The sequence below is a fragment of the Silene latifolia genome, chromosome Y (assembly GCF_048544455.1).
Source record: "Silene latifolia isolate original U9 population chromosome Y, ASM4854445v1, whole genome shotgun sequence".
NCBI lineage: Eukaryota > Viridiplantae > Streptophyta > Magnoliopsida > Caryophyllales > Caryophyllaceae > Silene > Silene latifolia.
Window position 1 is genome coordinate 165,025,289 of NC_133538.1, and position 10,832 is coordinate 165,036,120.

Genomic DNA, 10,832 nt, shown 5'->3' on the forward strand with positions numbered 1-10,832 from the left:
TGAGCCACTAGTATCACCGGGCGCACTCTTACCGTTTCCTGGCTTTTTAAACTTTGGCTTACCTACAGCTAGGTCGCCATGAGCCTTGCTCTTACCTTTACTTTTGTTGTGAATCGTGAGAACGTCCTGCTTCATGCTCCCACTCAATTTCATATCCTTCTCGGTCTGTACGAGAAGGGAGTGTAGCTCATGAAGACTCTTTTTCAAGTCATTCATGTAGTAGTTCGCCCTGAAAAGGGCAAAACCATCGTGAAGAGAATGAAGCATTCGGTCAATGACAATGCTCTCACTGATTCTACATTTCAGTGACTTCAGTTTCTCGACATTCTCAATCATGTGAAGAATGTGTGGGCTAACCGGTTGGCCCTTCTGGAGTTTCGCATCAAAGAAGCGACAGGTATGCTCATATGTGATGATTCTCGGTGCTTTTGAGAACTCATTAGTGAGCGTGGTGAAAATCTTGTTTGCACCTTGGGCAATGAAGCGTCTCTGCAAATTGGTTTCCATTGCAAAGATGAGTACGTTCTTTATCGCACCCGCTTCCATAACGAAATCACTATAAGCGAGTGACTCGTTGGCTCCAGCATTTGGGCCTGGGTTGACCGGTATTGGCTCAGTTAAATACCCGAGCTTACCGTCGCATGGGGCAAGCATTCCGTAGTGCCGCCTCCCAGTCCATCCGCAAAATTGGACCCATCATTCTTCAGTCGAGTGGACTGATTCATTTGGTCCATGAACATTTTAAACCAGGACGAACGATCTAGTGTGGCACTAGGCATTGGGATTGCGTTATTTCCAGCCATTTGTTGTAACAGTATTATTGATAATTAGCGTATTCTATAATGCGAAATAAGAATAAAATAATAAGCATGCATCGTTTTTATTTTTAAGTCTAATGAACTAATGTCATAACGCGAAGACTAAGAAACATTTATACAATTGACCTCCCTCAAGAATTATATAAATGACCCCAAGACTCAATTCTCTGTAAATTGATAAGCTAACCTTTTAGCTAATTCTACCGTTAGAATTCTTGGTCGATAAATTTCTGTAAATTCTATCTATAGTCCATCATAATCACGAGAAACTCTTCGGACTATGATGTTGAGGTAAACTAAGTCAACACAACTACTTACCCAACGTAGAAGGGGTCATATTAGGCCTACCGACGAAGAAGGGATTCATAGATGTTTGCCCTTATAAAGACTAATCTCAATTTCCGTTTTAGAGGAAGATCCCATCAACTTTTTAATTCATTTTAAGTGAACTATAATCTAGTATGCGAGAATGATTTAAACTAAGGTGATGGCTTAAAGACTGTGACATCTGCATGTCCATGAAAACTAACATACAACCTATATGAGTCAATTTTCATGCATTTTAGTAGTAGGTGGTTTGGTTTTAGGCGGAATATGATGCAATTTCTAGCAAGTGAATGAAAAGCAATAAAATGAAAAACGTAAAAAAAAACAGTAAAAGTCCTAGTGTGGCCTATCCTATCAAAATGAACAATAAATACAAGTTTGGAATCCATCTTTGGACCCGAGAAGCTTGTCTTGATGTTCCATCTTGATCCATGTAGCGGGAGTGAGCTTGAATCTTCATCTTTAGTCTTCTTTGAAATTACAATAATTAAAATTACATAATTGACCTATTAATTACATTCTAATTTCAAAACCCAAAACTAAAATAAAGGAGATTCGAGATCTCATAATTACATAAAAATGATGTTTCCTTCATTACGAAAACATAATTGACTAAGGCCACACTAAGTATTACAAATTACAACCGATTGCAAAATTAAATACGTAAATAAAATTCATTCATTCGATTCATTCAACATAATTAAAAGCATCAACTAAAATAAATTAAACATACATAATACAATAAATAAATTATGTTGATTAATTTATCCAAACCACCTATTTAAATTGAATTAAGTGACAATTCCGCAATTTAATCACATTAATTTCATACTTAATCCATATTATACTTGTAATATGAATTATATCCGTCAAAAATTTTAAACTGCTTTAAAATAACTCGGTATCATTAAATTGTGAACCGATTGACAATAACTAATTGGCCAAAAAAAAAAAAAACAAAAACCAATTAAAATTGGTTCGGCTGAAAAATAAACAAATTTTTTTTATTATTTTTAACAGCTACTACACGGCTGATCATAAAAAAACAGCCCCTCCCCCCTTTTTTTATTCGGCAATCAAGAAAAAAAACTTCCATAATTTTTTCGGAAAAAAAAACTTTCCTTCTTTTCTTTTTTTTTCTGATTCGTTAATAGAGAAAAAAAAATAACCTAAAAACGTTTTTTTTTCATGGCATACCTAAAAAAAATTGAGCCGTCAAAATTATTTTCCTTTTGCGGCAAAAAGCCCTAATACAAAAATTGATGAAGAACAAAGTTTATAGTTGCTAATAGAACATGGTTTAGCAAATGAATTAACAATCATGATTAATCTTATATGCTAAAACTATATAGCAAAAACAAGTTCTTGTATCAATGACATGATGATACTATATTTATTTTAACTTAATCTGCATTAAATCAAAATCTACCAATTCTCATATGATAATTTAATCGATTAAAACAATGATATGATGTACAGAAAATGGATATAAATCATCAAACAAAAGGAAAAACGAAAGAAGAAAAAAAACAGGCCGAAAGATAAAAAACTCGGCCATAAATTTTTTTTTTTTATCCGAAAAAAAAACGAAACCCTAATTTTTTTCTCTCGAAAATTAGGTTATAGTTTACATACAAATTTTATGAAAATCATCAAAATTAAAATCGTAGCCAAAGGCTCTGATACCACTTGTTGGAAATAATCTGTATACTTCCCTTTAACATGAAGGATTATAACGATATAATAAAGATGATCTATGGTCATAAAATAAAATACATAAGCATAAGTAAAAAGATTTAGAATTAACCTCGGGTCCTTGCAAAATTGGCCTAAGAACAATATCAAAATTGATATTCACCTATTAGTTGTACCCAAGACGATCTAAGATATACCCTTTGATTATGCTAGAAATCAATCTAAAATTTTCTGTAAAATTTTATTGTCTTTGTGTTTTGTGATGAGAAAGAGGAGGCTCGGTCAGAAAAAGAATTAGGTTAGAAATAATTCTCTACCTTTCTTTTTATATAGACCAAAATCCGAAATCAATTAGGAAAGAAAAATCTCCCTAATTTTCGGCCAAAAACCAACCGAAATAAGGAATAGAATTTCCTTATTTTTGGTCTTTCCAAAAATATATAAAGTGTGTTAAATTGTCATCTAGTGAGGATCGAACCCATGACGTCTTGGCTTGTGTACCCTCACTATTACCACTATGACACATTCAACTTGTTGATATTAAAATACAACTGATTATATTTAATTACGAATTAACAGATTAATTCTTTCAAACTAACCTTATATATATTTAATTAAATATAACTTATTATATTTAATTTACGAATTGACAGTTAATTCGTCTCAACTTAATATTATTTAATTTTCATTAAATAATTATCTCATCAACACATTGACTAACTTTTTAGTCATTTTGGGCATCAATGTAATTATATTTCTATAACCACATTTCTCAAATACGTCCTATAGGTGTGACCTTTAGGGACCAGTTGATCACCGCCATCTGTATGATAATAACGTCAAACTTTCTACCAAGCCAACCGTTATTAGGTAAACGTTAATCAACTGATTAAATATACGAAGTATACCCTTGTGAACCTGTAAGAGATTTACAAATGTTATCACACTAATTTGTGGAGGACACCAGCTCCAACAAGACGATCTTGAAACCTGTAACCAATGAACCTAATGAACATAGGGGGTCAAAATAAAATGAACCCGGGTAGGAGTTGTAGGAGCTAATGCAAAGACTTGGGAGACGTCCTAAAGTAGCGAACTCGCCTTGCAACTCTGAACCGGTCACTATGGGGTTTGTGTCGGGATCGCTATGTGTTTATCTTGTGTTGTGTATCTATATGGTAATGTGTTGTGTGAATCAGTGGATGCATGTATGTGGAGGATAGGAGATGTGTAGTGAAGGAAGATGATGATATGATTATATATGTTGTTGGTTTAATATATGAATGGCATGATAGTTGATTTAGAACATGGCATATTAGAAACATGGAAGGGAAGTTACTGTTGTTTGAATATACAAAGAGATATCGTATATATATATTTTTTGTTTGTCGTTTTGCATAAAGTATAGTTGGTTGGAAAGTGTTGATATAAGCATGCGGGTAGTATATGATACATGCATAATGTATAGTCTTTTTAGCCTATTTTAGCACGTATTTCCATGTACTTTGTACTGTTTATATTGCATTTTGCCCCCGAATTGGCTACTTTGGTTCATTTTGTCCGTTTGTAGAAATGAATGCGAAAGTAGTGGAATCGTACCATTTTTCCTCCTTTTTGCATGCATTTTGAGGAGACGGGATTTTCTGGAGTGAGTTCCTGCATTGGGATGCGTAAAGGCACGGCTTACGAGGCTGTCGGGAACGAGTTTAAGCTTATTTGAAGGAAGAACATTCGATCGAGTGGTTTTATTACTCGATCGAATGGTTTCTACGTCATTGGTTGATCGATCGAGTACTTTTATACTCGATCAAGAAGTGCTGAAAAGAGAGGCTACTCGATCGAGTAACTATTCTACTCGATCGAGTAGATTTTCTGGAGTTTTGCTCGATCGTGTGGATTTATTCTACTCGATCGAGTGGTTTGGTCTGGCATGGGCTTTAATTAGCCCGTAAGCTTGTTTTAGTTTTTGGACTTAGTTTATTTTCTATTTAAACGCAACTTTACTAGGTCATTATCTATCTTATCATCTATCAGTTTTAGCTTTCACAGTAAAAAAACATTACGTTGCTCTTCCCTTCTCTACTATAACTTTATTTTCGGGGTTATTTCGCTCGGATTTGTGTGTTCTTTACGCCGGATTCTCACGATTGTAATCTCTTTCTCCTTTCTTAATAATAATCTCTCTTTCGTTTGCTTTAATTGTTCGTTTTACTTCATTTAATTTCTGCCCTAATTACTTTTTATGCAATTTAATTATCGTTTTAATATGTCGAATGCTGGTTATTTATCTGCTGTTAGTTTTGATAATATTAATAGCGATATGAGTAGCTAAAGTTGTTTCATGTTGGGATTAGGGGATCTATGGTAGAAATGTGACGATGTAGTGAATAAGTTAGATGAATTAATTGTGAGATTCTGTCACCATAGCAATATAATTGTATTCTACCGACTTAGTTGAGTGCACGCTTCTGAGTCACCCTTTTTAATCTGGCTAAAATTAATCCTGGATCGGAAGATTGGACTAAATAGGCCTGCTATGAACAGTAGACTACCCTAACAAGGACGAAAGTTAAGATAGTGGAAGTTTAGGATAGAAAGTGGACCGGAAGGACCTTTCCATATCTGTCTCGCTTTGATTTGTCTAAGTTGTTTACAGTTGAGTCACTGGACTACCGTAGTGAACCGAAATCCTGCCATGTCCCTTCTCTATTTGATAGTTTAAAGCTATTTTTCTGCCTTTATTGCTCTCTCTTTATTTCTCTTCCTTTAAACCTTTTAGTTTAGAAAACCAATTTAACAACCCCCTCATTTGTGACCAAATAGACAGACTTTTACAGATATCTTGCCTCCCTGAGGAGATCGACCTGACTTTCCTAGCTATATAGTTAGTTTAGTTAGTTTATTTTTGATAGGTACACGACAGCCCTGTCAAATTTTGGCGCCGTTGCCGGGGAGGCAATTTCCCTATCTGTCTTTATTTCTTTTATTTTATCCATCTCAGGGAATTTTTATTCCTTGAGGCAGTTCTTATTTATTTTTTTTCAGTGTTGTTTATGCCCAGGTCAGACAGGTTTGAGTTAGTTGCAGCTGATACAGAGCCAGAGAGACTATTCAGGCATAGACTCCGTCTGCAAAGAGAATCACGAAAGGAAGCCTTGAGTACTTTCGAACCAGAGCTTCAACATTTCCTTTTTATAGAAAATCCATCTTTTGAAGAAGATACTTCTAGTTCTGTAAGCCAGCCGGTAAAGATGCAAAACATTGCTAGTCACTCGGAGCCTAAAGCAGCTTCAATTCCAATGGGTTTCAATCTCCCGACTGAGGATGGGAATACATTTGACATCTGTCCTTCCTATATCAATCTGGTGGAGAGAAATATCTATAGAGGTGTGGCAGGTGAAGACCCGAGGAAGCACATGGAGGTCTTTATGGACTACTGTTCTACTATCCCCGCCACAAAGGGGGTAACTCAAGACAAGATTAAGGAGGTTCTGTTTCCTTTTTCTCTGACTGACTCAGCCAGGGAGTGGCTGACTGATTTGAACCGCACGGTCGCAGGGGTCACTAACTAGGAGACCCTTTGTAACATTCCGTTTGATGTTTATGAGTATCTTGATATTGGATTTTCTAGTGGATGATATGTTACGGAGCTAGCAGCGTTGGTGGACGGTAGTTGGTTATGTATGGAGTAGGTGTCGTGAGAGATATATATGTGGTAGATACGATATCGTGAGTCATGTTGTGGAAGTAAACATAGTTGGTGGAGTGAGTGTTAAGAGTTCATGTTTTATAGGTTGGGTTTTCGATTGAGTTCATAGCTATGTTGTTGTGTCTTGCTCGAGTTAGTATGTTTGTTTTTATGTATGGGTTGAACTTCGGGGACGAAGTTCTTTTTAAGGAGGGAAGACTGTAATACTATGATTTTATGAGCCTCTGGGTACTCTATCGAGTGGGCTTTACTCTGTCGAGTAGGGGTGTTTTGCATTTATTAAAATAGTTTCTGACCTGTAAGGTACTCGATCGAGTAGCCTTGGTACTCGATCGAGTAGGCAGCACTCGATCGAGTACGTCAGTTACTCGATCGAGTGGCTCGGTTTGCGGGTAATGTTTTGTCCGGTTTTATTAATGATGCGAGATAAGTATAAAAGATTGTCCGTCACTTTTCTTAGTTTCTTTTATCTATTCTAAAACTTAAGTGAGGAGAAAAAGAGTTACGTAGTTTGTCTGTCATCGCATCATTAGCAAATCCCGGAGCTAGAGGTGTCGGATTTCATCGTTCTTTACACCATTGTGATCCTTGTGTCGAGGGTAAGCTTTACATATAATTTTTATACTGTTTTGTTAAAGTTGGTTAAACCCTAATTTTGGGGTTTGGGGTTTTCTATGTTTTGTTGATGTTAGATTGTGATTGTATGATTATGTGTATAGGAGGAGGGTTCATAGAAGAAAGATTTTGAGACAGTTGCTAGATCGTCTGAATAGTGATTGCGTTCCAGGTAGGGTTTCCCTACTCAGTATTAGTCCCATAATGTGTTGGTGGTGATTTGTGTTTGTTGATTGTTATCATACGAGTATTGCGACGGTTGTTGGTTTTGATTGCTGTTTAGTAGCTGTGATTGATTGTATCTGTCTGTGTTTTTTGGGGCGCGTCCCTGGCTGAGTGGAGTCACTTGCGGGAGTGGCTTCACGCCCATTATTCGCCTTCTGTGGAACCCGCCACAGAAGGGATGTGCACATTAATGGATTTGGGTTTATTGCTCGACGGAGATGAGCGGGGATTAGGTGGGAACGGTTGCGGTCCCCCACTGGCGGCGTGGAGTGACCTGTTGCGATGGGCACTCTGGCAGGGCTACACACTTTAGTGTGTAGTCAGTATTGTGGAGTTGGTGATGGAGTTCGGAGTATATCTGTGACGATTGAGCTGTGTTGTTTGCTGTGTTGTTGGATTATATAAATTGTGTGATTAGTACTTACCCCGTTTAAATGTTTTAAAAACTGTGGTGATCCATTCGGGGGTGGTGATCAGTTATTGAGAAGGTATGATATGACCCATATGGGATAGCTGGGATGAGTCATCACGTGGCAGTTAGAAGTCTTCCGCTGTGTCAGACAATGTTTTATAGCTTTGATGGTTTTAGCAGTAGACCGTCTGAGAATCTTGTAATTCAGTTTTACAATTTTGGTTTTGATCATGTAATCACTTTAAACTATATTGTTATTTAAATTATGTTTCTTCATTGTCATTTGATTATCATTGCCTCGGGAAACCGAGATGGTAGCACTTCCATGCCTTAAGTGGTCCTGGTAAGGCACTTGGAGTATGGGGGTGTTACACCCTTGCTCTTTCTTTTTACAAGAGATATTTCCCTCCACAGCACACCTATCAACTGAGGGCAAAGATCACAAGTTTCAAGCAAGCACCTGATGAAACTTTATATGAAGCGTGGTCCCGTTTCAAGAAGTTGGTGAGGTCTATTCCTCACCATGGTTTCGATCCGTGGCTTCTGTCTAACCAGTTCTACAATGGGTTATATGATGATCACAGAGCCATACTTGACGCGTCATCTAACAGAAGATTCTAAGAGAACACTGACGATGATAAGGGATGGACCCTTATTGAAGAGATGGCGAATCACAGTGCTGAGTATGGAAACCCGATGGGATGGTATTAGAACAGTTCATGCAGTTGATAAGCAAGTTGTGGCTCAGCTGGAAGCCATGAATGCTAGGTTTGATAAGTTGGAGTTACATTCTGCCGGGGAGCCTCAGACGGTCCATATGCTTACTGTATTAATCCGTATTTTTGAGTCTTTGGGTACTCTATCGAGTAGGCCTTACTCTGTCGAGTAAGGGTAAGTTGCGTTTTAGAATAGTTTCTGACCTGTTGGGTACTCGATCGAGTAGCTGGGGTACTCGATCGAGTAAGGGGGTACTCGATCGAGTACCTTGGGTACTCGATCGAGTGTCCGGTTTTACGGGGAGTTTTCTCGGGTTTTGTTAATTATGCGATTAAGGTATTTAAACATAATCGTCATTGTTTTAAATTACTTTTGCAAAACCTAAAACCCTGTTTAAGAGAGAAAGCGATCATTCATCTTCCTAATCGCATTCTTAGCAATTCCGGAGTTCGACGGTCGGTTCTTGTCGTTGTTCGTGTCGTTGAGTTCCTTGCGTCAAGGGTAAGCTTTTAACGTAATTTTTATAATGTTTAGTTAAGTTTGGTTAAACCCTAATTTAGGAACTGGGGGTTTTTATGTGTAGTATGTGATTTATGGCCTATGTGTGTTATATGATAGGAGGAGGGTTCGTAGAAGAGGCGTCTTGATACAGCTGTAGATACAGTCTGCTTGTTTTGCTTTCCAGGTAGGATTTCCTACTCAGTATTAGTCCCATAATGGGATATTGGTGATGTGCGGTAGTTAGTTGTTTGATATGATGATTGTGATTGTGATTGTGATTGTGGTTGTGTTTGTTGATGGTTCTCGAGATGCGTTCTCGGCTGAGTAGGGTCACTTGCGGGAGTGATCTCACGCCCTAGTTTCGCCCTTCGTGGAACCCGCCACGAAAGGGGATGTGCACATTAATGGGACAGGGTTATCGCTCGTACGATGAGCGGGGCTTAGGTGGGAACGGCTGCGGTCCCCCATCGGGCGGTCTGGTCCAGGTGGACGTCGGATTGAGACGATGGGAGTTGGTGGTGTGTGTGTGTGTGTGTGTGACGGTTCAATTGTCTTTTATCTTATTGTTGATATATATATTGAATTGTGTGATTAGTCTTGACCCGTTTAAATGTTTTAAAAAATCGTGGTGATCCATTCGGGGTGGTGAGCGATTATTGAGCGGTGTGTGACATGACGCGTATGAGATAGGCCGGGATGAGTCATCACGTGGCGCTTAGAAGTCTTCCCATTTGTGTCGACGAAGTCTAGTAGCTTTGATAGTTTTAGTCAGAACCGTATGAGAACCTTGTAATTCCTTTTATTAGTTTTGGTTTGAACATGTAATCACTTAATCTATAATTATTTTAAAAGTACGTTTCTTTATTGTCTTATGATATTCAGTACCTCGGGCAACCGAGATGGTAGTATCCTTATACCTGAGTGGTCTTGGTAAGGCACTTGGAGTATGGGGGTGTTACAAATGGTATCAGAGCGACGATTTTGGAACTTGTAACAAATGAACATAATGAACGTAGGGAGTCTAATAAAATGAACCTGGTGTATGTGTAATGGGAGCCCCAGCCGATGCTAGGTTTTGGGTGAGTAGGCGCCCTCACTTCAAAATCTTGGCCCCATGATACTTAAGCCGATCACATGGTATGGGAACGTAGAGTCCGTGTGTATATGTGCGACGTGTATGTTAATTGTGCTGTATATGGTTTGTTGAAAGCATGTTGCATGATAGTTGGTTGACATGTTGGTTGGAATCGTTGGGAAAGTATATGAGAATGATGAATGATATGGTAGAAAAAGAAAGTAGTTCGTATATGATGATGTGTGATGAAGTGGATTTGTAATGTTGTTGTATTAGCAACATGGAAATAGGATTTGTAGTGTATGGGTGTGGTTTGTGTTATGAAAAGTTATGAAAATTTAAAACATGCGAGTAATACATGATTGAAAGTTGAATGTTATATGAGCATGATAGATGGTAATGTTTGACTTTTGGTAAGTAGTAGCATGAAGAATAGAGGTTCAATGATATGTGTTTTGTATAACGAATTGGATGAAGAGCATTATGGATGTTTATAACGTGGCACTTAATAACACGAAGTAGATTATTTTGTTGATTGTATGAGGAGTCGCGCAGATTTGAATGCATAGTACGTTGGGGTATGTGAGATAACATGCGGGTAGTATTCACGAGTCTGCATGACTCGATCGAGTGGGTTTGATTCGATCGAGTGGGTACTTGTCGTTATTTTGACCAGAATCGTGTTTTTGGGCACTCGATCGAGTACCTCGGGCACTCGATCGAGTATGGGGTCACTCG

General features: G+C 37.9%; 1 non-coding gene across 1 annotated transcript; it reads right to left on the reverse strand.

Annotated features, from left to right (window-relative positions):
• Positions 1 to 8,224: 8,224 nt before the first annotated feature.
• Positions 8,225 to 8,331, reverse strand: LOC141636573 (small nucleolar RNA R71). Its single transcript, XR_012541179.1, has one exon. It is a non-coding gene; the product is annotated as a small nucleolar RNA R71 (small nucleolar RNA).
• Positions 8,332 to 10,832: the final 2,501 nt, after the last annotated feature.